The following is a 15375-nucleotide window of genomic DNA, read 5'->3' as shown; positions in this document are numbered from 1 at the left end:
TGCCCCGCTTTCAAGTCCTCTTGGCAGCCTTACTTCAATATATTTTTGGACGATAGCTGTCATTTATAACTCTGCAGGTTTGTGAATGACAGTGCCCCTGAGCTCCTTTCTTCAACTCGCTTTCTTGTGAGCTGGCCGCAACACCGCAGGATTGCTTCAGGCCATAGTGTGGTTCCGGGACGGCATGCTGAGCCTTTGGTTAATTCCTCTTCCTGGTGGGAAATGAGAGTAAAATTTGCCCGTCCAGACACCTCCAGCTAGTCTCTCATTGGTTCTCCCGATTCCTGTTAATCTTATGCAGAAACTGCAAACTGGGCCAAACAGGAGGTTAAAGGCACTGACTCTCCAAGTGGGGAGAGTGTTAGTAAAGCGTCTGGAATGTTGCAACCGAGTACCAGGGGACGAAAACTGAGACACATTTGAACACGTTTCCCGATCACACGGTGGATCATACTCTGGGTTCCACATGCATGTTTTAGCTGAAGGAAGAATCCCTTAAACCTGCAGAGTTGAGACACATGGAATGGGTACCATGCAATATCACTTCAAAGGGTCTGCATTTGCTCACCGAACCTCACCAATCCTATCACTGTTGCGTTTATGCCGCTGTACACTCGCTTGATTCTCTTTCGAAGACATATAAATCCATAGTTTTTAAGATTCTTACTAGTCAGGTGTATTCTTAGGCGCTTAATATGGGGTGTTGAGTCCACTTCGTTGAGCAAGGAGTAGCTCTTGTCTATTACATATTTGGCTTATGGAAAGGTATCTGTGCTAATTTCAATCTCTGGTTTTATGCAGCACCCCAACTCACCTTTCCCCTTAAGCAAGCATAAGTTGGTTTTCTACATTTGAGACCCTGTTCTGTTTTGTAATTCAGTTCGTGTGTAGCCAAGTTTACATTCCGTGTAGTAGTGATATCTTATGATGTTTCTTTTTTTGTGTGACTTATTTCACTTAGAATCATCGTACCTGAATCCACTCATTATGCTGCTATGGGCCTGATGACAGAGATTTCATTGCTGAGTGATATTGCATTGTACGTAAGTACCACAACTTCTTTATCCATTTTTCGCTTTCTGTGATATTGAACTTGTACCGTAAACGAGGTTCTTGTAAACAGAGCCGTCCCAAACTTTGGGGTGGCTGTGTCTTTTTGATTTTAATTTCCCTAAGCTATAGGACCATAAGTGGAAGTGCCCTAGGCTCTGTTGCTTTGTTTTGTAGATGTTTCAGGAAACACCATACAGTTCTCCAGAGTGGCTGTTGGCAATTTACATCCCGCCCATCAGCATAACAAGGCTCCCAGTTCTCCATGGCCTCTTTTGCCTTTCTGGATTTTACACTTTTTTCAGATGGCCCTTTTGACCGGGGGGAAGTGAGACTTCATTGTAGTGCAGATTTCCATTGCAAGCTTGCTTGGTTGGCCAAAAAGGGCGTATGCGTTTTTTCCTGAATATATTCAGGAAAAAACGCATACGCCCTTTTTGGCCAAGTGCATCATTGTGGACGTTCTGCCTCTTTTCCTATGCTTTACATGCAATTCCAGTCTACCTCCTGAAATCGGTTTCCTGCAATTCTGCCCCGATTTCAAGTCCTCTTGGCAGCCTTACTTCAATATATTTTTGGACGATAGCTGTCATTTATAACTCTGCAGGTTTGTGAATGATAGTGCCCCTGAGCTCCTTTCTTCAACTCGCTTTTTTGTGAGCTGGCCACAACACCGCAGGATTGCTTCAGGCCCTAGTGTGGTTGCAGCACGGCACGCTGAGCCTTTGGTTAATTCCTCTTCCAGGTGGGAAATGAGAGTTAAATTTGCCTGTCCAGACACCTCCAGCTAGTCTCTCATTGGTTCTCCCTATTCCTGTTCATCGTACTCAGAAATTGCAAACTGGGCCAAACAAGAGGTTAAAGGCACTGACTCTCCAAGTCGGGAGAGTGTTAGTAAAGCGTCTGGAATGTTGCTGCCAAGTACCAGGGGACGAAAAGTGAGACACATTTGAAAACATTTCCTGATCACACAGTGGATCATACTCTGGGTTCCACATGCATGTTTTAGCTGAAGGAAGAATCCCTTAAACCTGGAGAGTTGAGACCCATGGAATGGGTACCATGCAATATGACTTCAAAGGGTCTGCATTTGCTCACCGATCCTCACCAATCCTATCACTGCTGCATTTATGCCGCTGTACACACGCTTGATTCTCTTTCGGAGACCTAGAAATCCATAGGTTTTAAGATTCTTACTAGTCAGGTATATTCTTAGGCGTTTAATATGGGGTGTTGAGTCCACTTCGTTGAGCAAGGAGTAGCTCTTGTCTATTACATATTTGGCTTATGGAACGGTGTCTGTGCTAATTTCAATCTCTGGTTTTATGCAGCACCCCAACTCACCTTTCCCCTTAAGCAAGCATAAGTTGGTTTTCTACATTTGAGACCCTGTTCTGTTTTGTAATTCAGTTCCTGTGTAGCCAAGTTTACATTCCGTGTAGTAGTGATATCTTATGATGTTTCTTTTTCTGTGTGACTTATATCACTTAGAATCATCGTACCTGAATCCACTCATTATGCTGCTATGGGCCTGATGACATAGATTTCATTGCTGAGTGATATTGCATTGTAAGTAAGAACCACAACTTCTTTACCCACTTTTCGCTTTCTGCGATATTGAACTTGTACCGTAACCGAGGTTCTTATAAACAAAGCCGGCCCAAACTTTGGGGTGGCTGTGTCTTTTTGATTTTAATTTCCCTAAGCTATAGGACCATAAGTGGAAGTGCCCTAGGCTCTGTTGCTTTGTTTTTTGGATGTTTCAGGAAACACCATACACTTCTCCAGAGTGGCTGTTGGCAATTTACATCCCGCACATCAGCATAACAAGGCTCCCAGTTCTCCATGGCCTGTCCTGCCTTTCTGGATTTTACACTTTTTTCAGATGGCCCTTTTGACCAGGGGTAAGTGAGACTTCATTGTAGTGCAGATTTCCTTAGCAAGCTTGCTTAGTTGGCCAAAAAGTGCGTATGCGTTTTTTCCTGAATATATTCAGGAAAAAACGCATATGCCCTTTTTGGCCAAGTGCATCATTGTGGACGTTCTGCCTCTTTTCCTATGCTTTACATGCAATTCCAGTCTACCTCCTGAAATCGGTTTCCTGCAATTCTGCCCTCTTTCAAGTCCTCTTGGCAGCATAACTTCAATATATTTTTGGACGATATCTGTCATTTATAACTCTGCAGGTTTGTGAATGACAGTGCCCCTGAGCTCCTTTCTTCAACTCGCTTTCTTGTGAGCTGGCCGCAACACCGCAGGATTGCTTCAGGCCCTAGTGTGGTTACGGCATGGCATGCTGAGCCTTTGGTTAATTACTCTACCTGGTGGGAAATGAGAGTTAAATTTGCCCGTCCAGACACCTCCAGCTAGTCTCTCATGGGTTCTCCCTATTCTTGTTCATTTTCCACAGAAACTGCAAACTGGGCCAAACAGGAGGTTAAAGGCACTGACTCTCCAAGTGGGGAGAGTGTTAGTAAAGCGTCTGGAATGTTGCACCTGAGTACCAGGGGACGAAAATTGAGACACATTTGAACACGTTTCCCGATCACACGGTGGATCATACTCTGGGTTCCACATGCATGTTTTAGCTGAAGGAAGAATCCCTTAAACCTGCAGAGTTGAGACCCATGGAATGGGTAATATGCAATATGACTTCAAAGGGTCTGCATTTGCTCACCGAACCTCACCAATCCTATCACTGCTGCGTTTATGCCGCTGTACACACGCTTGATTCTCTTTCGGAGACATATAAATCCATAGGTTTTCAGGTTCTTACTAGTCAGGTATATTCTTAGGCGTTTAATATGGGGTGTTGAGTCCACTTCGTTGAGAAAGGAGTAGCTCTTGTCTATTGCATATTTGGCTTATGGAACGGTATCTGTGTTTATTTCAATCTCTGGTTTTATGCAGCACCCCAACTCACCTTTCCCCTTAAGCAAGCATAAGTTGGTTTTCTGCATTTGAGACCCTGTTCTGTTTTGTAATTCAGTTCCTGTGTAGCCAAGGTTACACCCCGTGTAGTAGTGATATCTTATGATGTTTCTTTTTCTGTGTGACTTATTTCACTTAGAATCATCGTACCTGAATCCACTCATTATGCTGCTACGGGCCTGATGACATAGATTTCATTGCTGAGTGATATTGCATTGTACGTAAGTACCACAGTGTCTTTATCCATTTTTCGCTTTCTGCGATATTGAACTTGTACCGTAAACTAGGTTCTTGTAAACAGAGCCGTCCCAAACTTTGGGGTGGCTGTGTCTTTTTGATTTTAATTTCCGTAAACTATAGGACCATAAGTGGAAGTGCCCTTGGCTCTGTTGCTTTGTTTTTTAGATGTTTCAGGAAACACCATACACTTCTCCATAGTGGCTGTTCGCAATTTACATCCCACCCATCAGCATAACAAGGCTCCCAGTTCTCCATGGCCTGTCCTGCCTTTCTGGATTTTACACTTTTTTCAGATGGCCCTTTTGACCGGGGGGCAGTGAGACTTCATTTTAGTGCAGATATCCTTTGCAACCTTGCTTGGTTGGCCAAAAAGGGCATATGCGTTTTTTCCTGAATATATTCAGGAATAAACGGATATGCCCTTTTTGGCCAAGTGCATCATTGTGGACGTTCTGCCTCTTTCCCTATGCTTTACATGCAATTCCAGTCTACCTCCTGAAATTGGTTTCCTGCAATTCTGCCCCGCTTTCAAGTCCTCTTGGTAGCCTTACTTCAATATATTTTTGGACGATAGATGTCATTTATAACTCGGCAGGTTTGTGAATTACAGTGTCCCTGAGCTCCTTTCTTCAACTCGCTTTCTTGTGAGCTGGCCGCAACACCGCAGTATTGCTTCAGGCCCTAGTGTGGTTCCGGCACGGCACACTGAGGCTTTGGTTAATTCCTCTTCCTGGTGGGAAATGAGAGTTAAATTTGCCCGTCCAGACACCTCCAGGTAGTCTCTCATTGGTTCTCCCTATTCCTGTTCATTTTCCGCAGAAATTGCAAACTGGGCCAAAGAGGAGGTTAAAGGCACAGACTCTCCAAGTAGGGAGAGTGTTAGTAAAGCGTCTGGAATGTTGCACCCGAGTACCAGGGAACGAAAACTGAGACACATTTGAACACGTTTCCCGATCACACGGTGGATCATACTCTGGGTTCCACATGCATGTTTTAGCTGAAGGAAGAATCCCTTAAACCTGGAGAATTGAGACCCTATGAATGGGTACCATGCAATATGACTTCAAAGGGTCTGCCTTTGCTCACTGAACCTCACCAATCCTATCACTGCTGCGTTTATGCCGCTGTACACACGCTTGATTCTCTTTCAGAGACTTAGAAATCCATAGGTTTTAAAATTCTTACTAGTCAGGTATATTCTTAGGCGTTTAATATGGGGTCTTGAGTCCACTTCGTTGAGCAAGGAGTAGCTCTTGTCTATTACATATTTGGCTTATGGAACGATATCTGTGCTACTTTCAATCTCTGGTTTTATGCAGCACCCCAACTCACCTTTCCCCTTAAGCAAGCCTAAGTTGGTTTTCTACATTTGAGACCCTGTTCTGTTTTGTAATTCAGTTCTTGTGTAGCCAAGTTTACATTCCTTGTAGTAGTGATATCTTATGATGTTTCTTTTTCTATGTGACTTATTTCACTTAGAATCATCGTACCTGAATCCACTCATTATGCAGCTACGGGCCTGATGACATAGATTTCATTGCTGAGTGATATTGCATTGTACGTAAGTACCACAACGTCTTTATCCATTTTTCGCTTTCTGTGATATTGAACTTGTACCATAAATGAGGTTCTTGTAAACAGAGCCGTCCCAAACTTTGGGGTGGCTGTGTCTTTTTGATTTTAATTTCCCTAAGCTATAGGACCATAAGTGGAAGTGCCCTAGGCTGTGTTGCTTTGTTTTTTGGATGTTTCAGGAAACACCATACACTTCCCCAGAGTGGCTGTTGGTAATTTACATCCCGCCCATCAGCATAACAAGGCTCAAAGTTCTCCATGGCCTGTCCTGCCTTTCTGGATTTTATACTTTTTTCAGATGGCCCTTTTGACCGGGGGGCAGTGAGACTTCATTGTAGTGCAGATTTCCTTTGCAAGCTTGCTTGGTTGGCCAAAAAGTGCGTATGCGTTTTTTCCTGAATATATTCAGGAAAAAACGCATACGCCCTTTTTGGCCAAGTGCATCATTGTGGACGTTCTGCCTCTTTTCCTATGCTTTACATGCAATTCCAGTCTACCTCCTGAAATCGGTTTCCTGCAATTCTGCTCCACTTTCAAGTCCTCTTGGCAGCCTTACTTCAATATATTTTTGGACGATAGCTGTCATTTATAACTCTGCAGGTTTGTGAATTACAGTGCCCCTGAGCTCCTTTCTTCAACTCGCGTTCTTGTGAGCTGTCCGCAACACTGAAGGATTGCTTCAGGCCCTAGTGCGGTTCTGGCATGGCACGCAGAGCCTTTGGTTAATTCCTCTTCCTGTTGGGAAATGAGACTTAAATTTGCCCGTCCAGACACCTCCAGCTAGTCTCTCATTGATTCTCCCTATTCCTGTTCATTTTCCGCAGAAATTGCAAACTGGGCCAAAGAGGAGGTTAAAGGCACTGACTCTCCAATTGGGGAGAGTGTTAGTAAAGCGTCTGGAATGTTGCACCCGAGTACCAGGGGACGAAAACTGAGACACATTTGAACACGTTTCCCGATCACACAGTGGATCATACTCTGGGTTCCACATGCATGTTTTAGCTGAAGGAAGAATCCCTTAAACCTGGAGAGTTGAGACCCATGGAATGGGTACCATGCAATATGACTTCAAAAGGTCTGCATTTGCTCACCGAACCTCACCAATCCTATCACTGCTGCGTTTATGCCGCTGTACACACGCTTGATACTCTTTCGGAGACATACAAATCCATAGGTTTTAAGATTCTTACTAGTCAGGTATATTCTTAGGCGTTAAATATGTTGTCTTGAGCCCACTTCGTTGAGCAAGGAGTAGCTCTTGTCTATTACATATTTGGCTTATGGAACGATATCTGTGCTACTTTCAATCTCTGGTTTTATGCAGCACCCCAACTCACCTTTCCCCTTAAGCAAGCCTAAGTTGGTTTTCTACATTTGAGACCCTGTTCTGTTTTGTAATTCAGTTCCTGTGTAGCCAAGTTTACATTCCTTGTAGTAGTGATATCTTATGATGTTTCTTTTTCTATGTGACTTATTTCACTTAGAATCATCGTACCTGAATCCACTCATTATGCAGCTACGGGCCTGATGACATAGATTTCATTGCTGAGTGATATTGCATTGTACGTAAGTACCACAACTTCTTTATCCATTTTTAACTTTCTGTGATATTGAACTTGTACTGTAAACGAGGTTCTTGTAAACAGAGCCGTCCCAAATTTTGGGGTGGCTGTGTCTTTTTGATTTTAATTTCCCTAAGCTATAGGACCATAAGTGGAAGTGCCCTAGGCTCTGTTGCTTTGTTTTGTAGATGTTTCAGGAAACACCATACACTTCTCCAGAGTGGCTGTTGGCAATTTACATCCCGGCCATCAGCATAACAAGGCTCCCAGTTCTCCATGGCCTGTCCTGCCTTTCTGAATTTTACACTTTTTTCAGATGGCCCTTTTGACCGGGGGGTAGTGAGACTTCATTGTAGTGCAGATTTCCTTTGCAAGCTTGCTTGGTTGGCCAAAAAGGGCGTATGCGTTTTTTCCTGAATATATTCAGGAAAAAACGCATACGCCCTTCTTGGACAAGTGCATCATTGTGGACGTTCTGCCTCTTTTCCTATGCTTTACATGCAATTAGAGTCTACCTCCTGAAATCGGTTTCCTACAATTCTGCCCTGCTTTCAAGTCCTCTTGGCAGGCTTACTTCAATATATTTTTGGACGATACCTGTCATTTATAACTCTGCAGGTTTTTGAATTACAGTGCCCCTGAGCTCCTTTCTTTAACTACTTTTCTTGTGAGCTGGCCGCAACACCGCAGGTTTGCTTCAGGCCCTAATGTGGTTCCAGCATGGCACCCTGAGCCTTTGGTTAATTCCTCTTCCTGGTGAGAAATGAGAGTTAAATTTGCCCGACCAGACACCTCCAGCTAGTCTCTCATGGGTTCTCCCTATTCCTGTTCATTTTCCGCAGAAATTGCAAACTGGGCCAAACAGGAGGTTAAAGGCACTGACACTCCAAGTGGGGAGAGTCTTAGTAAAGCGTCTGGAATGTTGCACCCGAGTACCAGGGGGCGAAAACTAAGACACATTTGAACACGTTTCCCGGTCACACGGTGGATCATAGTCTGGGTTCCACATGCATGTTTTAGCTGAAGGAAGAATCCCTTAAACCTGCAGAGTTCAGACCCATGGAAAGGGTAGCATGCAATATGATTTCAAAGGGTCTGCATTTGCTCACCGAACCTCACCAATCCTATCACTGCTGCGTTTATGTCGCTGTACACACGCTTGATTCTCTTTCGGAGACATATAAATCCATAGGATTTAAGATTCTTACTAGTCAGTTATATTCTTAGGCATTTAATATGGGGTGTTGAGTCCACTTCGTTGAGCAAGGAGTAGCTCTTGCCTATTACATATTTGGCTTATGGAACGGTATCTGTGCTAATTTCAATCTCTGGTTTCATACAGCACCCCAACTCACCTTTCCCCTTAAGCAAGCATAAGTTGGTTTTCTACATTTGAGACCCTGTTCTGCTTTGTAATTCAGTTCCTGTGTAGCCAAGTTTACATTCCGTGTAGTAGTGATATCTTATGATGTTTCTTTTTTTGTGTGACTTATTTCACTTAGAATCATCGTACCTGAATCCACTCATTATGCTGCTATGGGCCTGATGACAGAGATTTCATTGCTGAGTGATATTGCATTGTACGTAAGTACCACAACTTCTTTATCCATTTTTCGCTTTCTGTGATATTGAACTTGTACCGTAAACGAGGTTCTTGTAAACAGAGCCGTCCCAAACTTTGGGGTGGCTGTGTCTTTTTGATTTTAATTTCCCTAAGCTATAGGACCATAAGTGGAAGTGCCCTAGGCTCTGTTGCTTTGTTTTGTAGATGTTTCAGGAAACACCATACAGTTCTCCAGAGTGGCTGTTGGCAATTTACATCCCGCCCATCAGCATAACAAGGCTCCCAGTTCTCCATGGCCTCTTTTGCCTTTCTGGATTTTACACTTTTTTCAGATGGCCCTTTTGACCGGGGGGAAGTGAGACTTCATTGTAGTGCAGATTTCCATTGCAAGCTTGCTTGGTTGGCCAAAAAGGGCGTATGCGTTTTTTCCTGAATATATTCAGGAAAAAACGCATACGCCCTTTTTGGCCAAGTGCATCATTGTGGACGTTCTGCCTCTTTTCCTATGCTTTACATGCAATTCCAGTCTACCTCCTGAAATCGGTTTCCTGCAATTCTGCCCCGATTTCAAGTCCTCTTGGCAGCCTTACTTCAATATATTTTTGGACGATAGCTGTCATTTATAACTCTGCAGGTTTGTGAATGATAGTGCCCCTGAGCTCCTTTCTTCAACTCGCTTTTTTGTGAGCTGGCCACAACACCGCAGGATTGCTTCAGGCCCTAGTGTGGTTGCAGCACGGCACGCTGAGCCTTTGGTTAATTCCTCTTCCAGGTGGGAAATGAGAGTTAAATTTGCCTGTCCAGACACCTCCAGCTAGTCTCTCATTGGTTCTCCCTATTCCTGTTCATCGTACTCAGAAATTGCAAACTGGGCCAAACAAGAGGTTAAAGGCACTGACTCTCCAAGTCGGGAGAGTGTTAGTAAAGCGTCTGGAATGTTGCTGCCAAGTACCAGGGGACGAAAAGTGAGACACATTTGAAAACATTTCCTGATCACACAGTGGATCATACTCTGGGTTCCACATGCATGTTTTAGCTGAAGGAAGAATCCCTTAAACCTGGAGAGTTGAGACCCATGGAATGGGTACCATGCAATATGACTTCAAAGGGTCTGCATTTGCTCACCGATCCTCACCAATCCTATCACTGCTGCATTTATGCCGCTGTACACACGCTTGATTCTCTTTCGGAGACCTAGAAATCCATAGGTTTTAAGATTCTTACTAGTCAGGTATATTCTTAGGCGTTTAATATGGGGTGTTGAGTCCACTTCGTTGAGCAAGGAGTAGCTCTTGTCTATTACATATTTGGCTTATGGAACGGTGTCTGTGCTAATTTCAATCTCTGGTTTTATGCAGCACCCCAACTCACCTTTCCCCTTAAGCAAGCATAAGTTGGTTTTCTACATTTGAGACCCTGTTCTGTTTTGTAATTCAGTTCCTGTGTAGCCAAGTTTACATTCCGTGTAGTAGTGATATCTTATGATGTTTCTTTTTCTGTGTGACTTATATCACTTAGAATCATCGTACCTGAATCCACTCATTATGCTGCTATGGGCCTGATGACATAGATTTCATTGCTGAGTGATATTGCATTGTAAGTAAGAACCACAACTTCTTTACCCACTTTTCGCTTTCTGCGATATTGAACTTGTACCGTAACCGAGGTTCTTATAAACAAAGCCGGCCCAAACTTTGGGGTGGCTGTGTCTTTTTGATTTTAATTTCCCTAAGCTATAGGACCATAAGTGGAAGTGCCCTAGGCTCTGTTGCTTTGTTTTTTGGATGTTTCAGGAAACACCATACACTTCTCCAGAGTGGCTGTTGGCAATTTACATCCCGCACATCAGCATAACAAGGCTCCCAGTTCTCCATGGCCTGTCCTGCCTTTCTGGATTTTACACTTTTTTCAGATGGCCCTTTTGACCAGGGGTAAGTGAGACTTCATTGTAGTGCAGATTTCCTTAGCAAGCTTGCTTAGTTGGCCAAAAAGTGCGTATGCGTTTTTTCCTGAATATATTCAGGAAAAAACGCATATGCCCTTTTTGGCCAAGTGCATCATTGTGGACGTTCTGCCTCTTTTCCTATGCTTTACATGCAATTCCAGTCTACCTCCTGAAATCGGTTTCCTGCAATTCTGCCCTCTTTCAAGTCCTCTTGGCAGCATAACTTCAATATATTTTTGGACGATATCTGTCATTTATAACTCTGCAGGTTTGTGAATGACAGTGCCCCTGAGCTCCTTTCTTCAACTCGCTTTCTTGTGAGCTGGCCGCAACACCGCAGGATTGCTTCAGGCCCTAGTGTGGTTACGGCATGGCATGCTGAGCCTTTGGTTAATTACTCTACCTGGTGGGAAATGAGAGTTAAATTTGCCCGTCCAGACACCTCCAGCTAGTCTCTCATGGGTTCTCCCTATTCTTGTTCATTTTCCACAGAAACTGCAAACTGGGCCAAACAGGAGGTTAAAGGCACTGACTCTCCAAGTGGGGAGAGTGTTAGTAAAGCGTCTGGAATGTTGCACCTGAGTACCAGGGGACGAAAATTGAGACACATTTGAACACGTTTCCCGATCACACGGTGGATCATACTCTGGGTTCCACATGCATGTTTTAGCTGAAGGAAGAATCCCTTAAACCTGCAGAGTTGAGACCCATGGAATGGGTAATATGCAATATGACTTCAAAGGGTCTGCATTTGCTCACCGAACCTCACCAATCCTATCACTGCTGCGTTTATGCCGCTGTACACACGCTTGATTCTCTTTCGGAGACATATAAATCCATAGGTTTTCAGGTTCTTACTAGTCAGGTATATTCTTAGGCGTTTAATATGGGGTGTTGAGTCCACTTCGTTGAGAAAGGAGTAGCTCTTGTCTATTGCATATTTGGCTTATGGAACGGTATCTGTGTTTATTTCAATCTCTGGTTTTATGCAGCACCCCAACTCACCTTTCCCCTTAAGCAAGCATAAGTTGGTTTTCTGCATTTGAGACCCTGTTCTGTTTTGTAATTCAGTTCCTGTGTAGCCAAGGTTACACCCCGTGTAGTAGTGATATCTTATGATGTTTCTTTTTCTGTGTGACTTATTTCACTTAGAATCATCGTACCTGAATCCACTCATTATGCTGCTACGGGCCTGATGACATAGATTTCATTGCTGAGTGATATTGCATTGTACGTAAGTACCACAGTGTCTTTATCCATTTTTCGCTTTCTGCGATATTGAACTTGTACCGTAAACTAGGTTCTTGTAAACAGAGCCGTCCCAAACTTTGGGGTGGCTGTGTCTTTTTGATTTTAATTTCCGTAAACTATAGGACCATAAGTGGAAGTGCCCTTGGCTCTGTTGCTTTGTTTTTTAGATGTTTCAGGAAACACCATACACTTCTCCATAGTGGCTGTTCGCAATTTACATCCCACCCATCAGCATAACAAGGCTCCCAGTTCTCCATGGCCTGTCCTGCCTTTCTGGATTTTACACTTTTTTCAGATGGCCCTTTTGACCGGGGGGCAGTGAGACTTCATTTTAGTGCAGATATCCTTTGCAACCTTGCTTGGTTGGCCAAAAAGGGCATATGCGTTTTTTCCTGAATATATTCAGGAATAAACGGATATGCCCTTTTTGGCCAAGTGCATCATTGTGGACGTTCTGCCTCTTTCCCTATGCTTTACATGCAATTCCAGTCTACCTCCTGAAATTGGTTTCCTGCAATTCTGCCCCGCTTTCAAGTCCTCTTGGCAGCCTTACTTCAATATATTTTTGGACGATAGATGTCATTTATAACTCGGCAGGTTTGTGAATTACAGTGTCCCTGAGCTCCTTTCTTCAACTCGCTTTCTTGTGAGCTGGCCGCAACACCGCAGTATTGCTTCAGGCCCTAGTGTGGTTCCGGCACGGCACACTGAGGCTTTGGTTAATTCCTCTTCCTGGTGGGAAATGAGAGTTAAATTTGCCCGTCCAGACACCTCCAGGTAGTCTCTCATTGGTTCTCCCTATTCCTGTTCATTTTCCGCGGAAATTGCAAACTGGGCCAAAGAGGAGGTTAAAGGCACAGACTCTCCAAGTAGGGAGAGTGTTAGTAAAGCGTCTGGAATGTTGCACCCGAGTACCAGGGAACGAAAACTGAGACACATTTGAACACGTTTCCCGATCACACGGTGGATCATAGTCTGGGTTCCACATGCATGTTTTAGCTGAAGGAAGAATCCCTTAAACCTGGAGAATTGAGACCCTATGAATGGGTACCATGCAATATGACTTCAAAGGGTCTGCCTTTGCTCACTGAACCTCACCAATCCTATCACTGCTGCGTTTATGCCGCTGTACACACGCTTGATTCTCTTTCAGAGACTTAGAAATCCATAGGTTTTAAAATTCTTACTAGTCAGGTATATTCTTAGGCGTTTAATATGGGGTCTTGAGTCCACTTCGTTGAGCAAGGAGTAGCTCTTGTCTATTACATATTTGGCTTATGGAACGATATCTGTGCTACTTTCAATCTCTGGTTTTATGCAGCACCCCAACTCACCTTTCCCCTTAAGCAAGCCTAAGTTGGTTTTCTACATTTGAGACCCTGTTCTGTTTTGTAATTCAGTTCCTGTGTAGCCAAGTTTACATTCCTTGTAGTAGTGATATCTTATGATGTTTCTTTTTCTATGTGACTTATTTCACTTAGAATCATCGTACCTGAATCCACTCATTATGCAGCTACGGGCCTGATGACATAGATTTCATTGCTGAGTGATATTGTATTGTACGTAAGTACCACAACGTCTTTATCCATTTTTCGCTTTCTGTGATATTGAACTTGTACCGTAAATGAGGTTCTTGTAAACAGAGCCGTCCCAAACTTTGGGGTGGCTGTGTCTTTTTGATTTTAATTTCCCTAAGCTATAGGACCATAAGTGGAAGTGCCCTAGGCTGTGTTGCTTTGTTTTTTGGATGTTTCAGGAAACACCATACACTTCCCCAGAGTGGCTGTTGGTAATTTACATCCCGCCCATCAGCATAACAAGGCTCAAAGTTCTCCATGGCCTGTCCTGCCTTTCTGGATTTTATACTTTTTTCAGATGGCCCTTTTGACCGGGGGGCAGTGAGACTTCATTGTAGTGCAGATTTCCTTTGAAAGCTTGCTTGGTTGGCCAAAAAGTGCGTATGCGTTTTTTCCTGAATATATTCAGGAAAAAACGCATACGCCCTTTTTGGCCAAGTGCATCATTGTGGACGTTCTGCCTCTTTTCCTATGCTTTACATGCAATTCCAGTCTACCTCCTGAAATCGGTTTCCTGCAATTCTGCTCCACTTTCAAGTCCTCTTGGCAGCCTTACTTCAATATATTTTTGGACGATAGCTGTCATTTATAACTCTGCAGGTTTGTGAATTACAGTGCCCCTGAGCTCCTTTCTTCAACTCGCGTTCTTGTGAGCTGTCCGCAACACTGAAGGATTGCTTCAGGCCCTAGTGCGGTTCTGGCATGGCACGCAGAGCCTTTGGTTAATTCCTCTTCCTGTTGGGAAATGAGACTTAAATTTGCCCGTCCAGACACCTCCAGCTAGTCTCTCATTGGTTCTCCCTATTCCTGTTCATTTTCCGCAGAAATTGTAAACTGGGCCAAAGAGGAGGTTAAAGGCACTGACTCTCCAATTGGGGAGAGTGTTAGTAAAGCGTCTGGAATGTTGCACCCGAGTACCAGGGGACGAAAACTGAGACACATTTGAACACGTTTTCCGATCACATGGTGGATCATACTCTGGATTCCACATGCATGTTTTAGCTGAAGGAAGAATCCCTTAAACCTGGAGAGTTGAGACCCATGGAATGGGTACCATGCAATATGACTTCAAAAGGTCTGCATTTGCTCACCGAACCTCACCAATCCTATCACTGCTGCGTTTATGCCGCTGTACACACGCTTGATACTCTTTCGGAGACATACAAATCCATAGGTTTTAAGATTCTTACTAGTCAGGTATATTCTTAGGCGTTAAATATGTTGTCTTGAGCCGACTTCATTGAGCAAGGAGTAGCTCTTGTCTATTACATATTTGGCTTATGGAACGATATCTGTGCTACTTTCAATCTCTGGTTTTATGCAGCACCCCAACTCACCTTTCCCCTTAAGCAAGCCTAAGTTGGTTTTCTACATTTGAGACCCTGTTCTGTTTTGTAATTCAGTTCCTGTGTAGCCAAGTTTACATTCCTTGTAGTAGTGATATCTTATGATGTTTCTTTTTCTATGTGACTTATTTCACTTAGAATCATCGTACCTGAATCCACTCATTATGCAGCTACGGGCCTGATGACATAGATTTCATTGCTGAGTGATATTGCATTGTACGTAAGTACCACAACTTCTTTATCCATTTTTAACTTTCTGTGATATTGAACTTGTACTGTAAACGAGGTTCTTGTAAACAGAGCCGTCCCAAACTTTGGGGTGGCTGTGTCTTTT

Source organism: Orcinus orca, chromosome 4 (genome assembly GCF_937001465.1).
Source record: "Orcinus orca chromosome 4, mOrcOrc1.1, whole genome shotgun sequence".
Classification (NCBI taxonomy): Eukaryota; Metazoa; Chordata; class Mammalia; order Artiodactyla; family Delphinidae; genus Orcinus; species Orcinus orca.
This window is presented reverse-complemented; position numbering follows the sequence as displayed.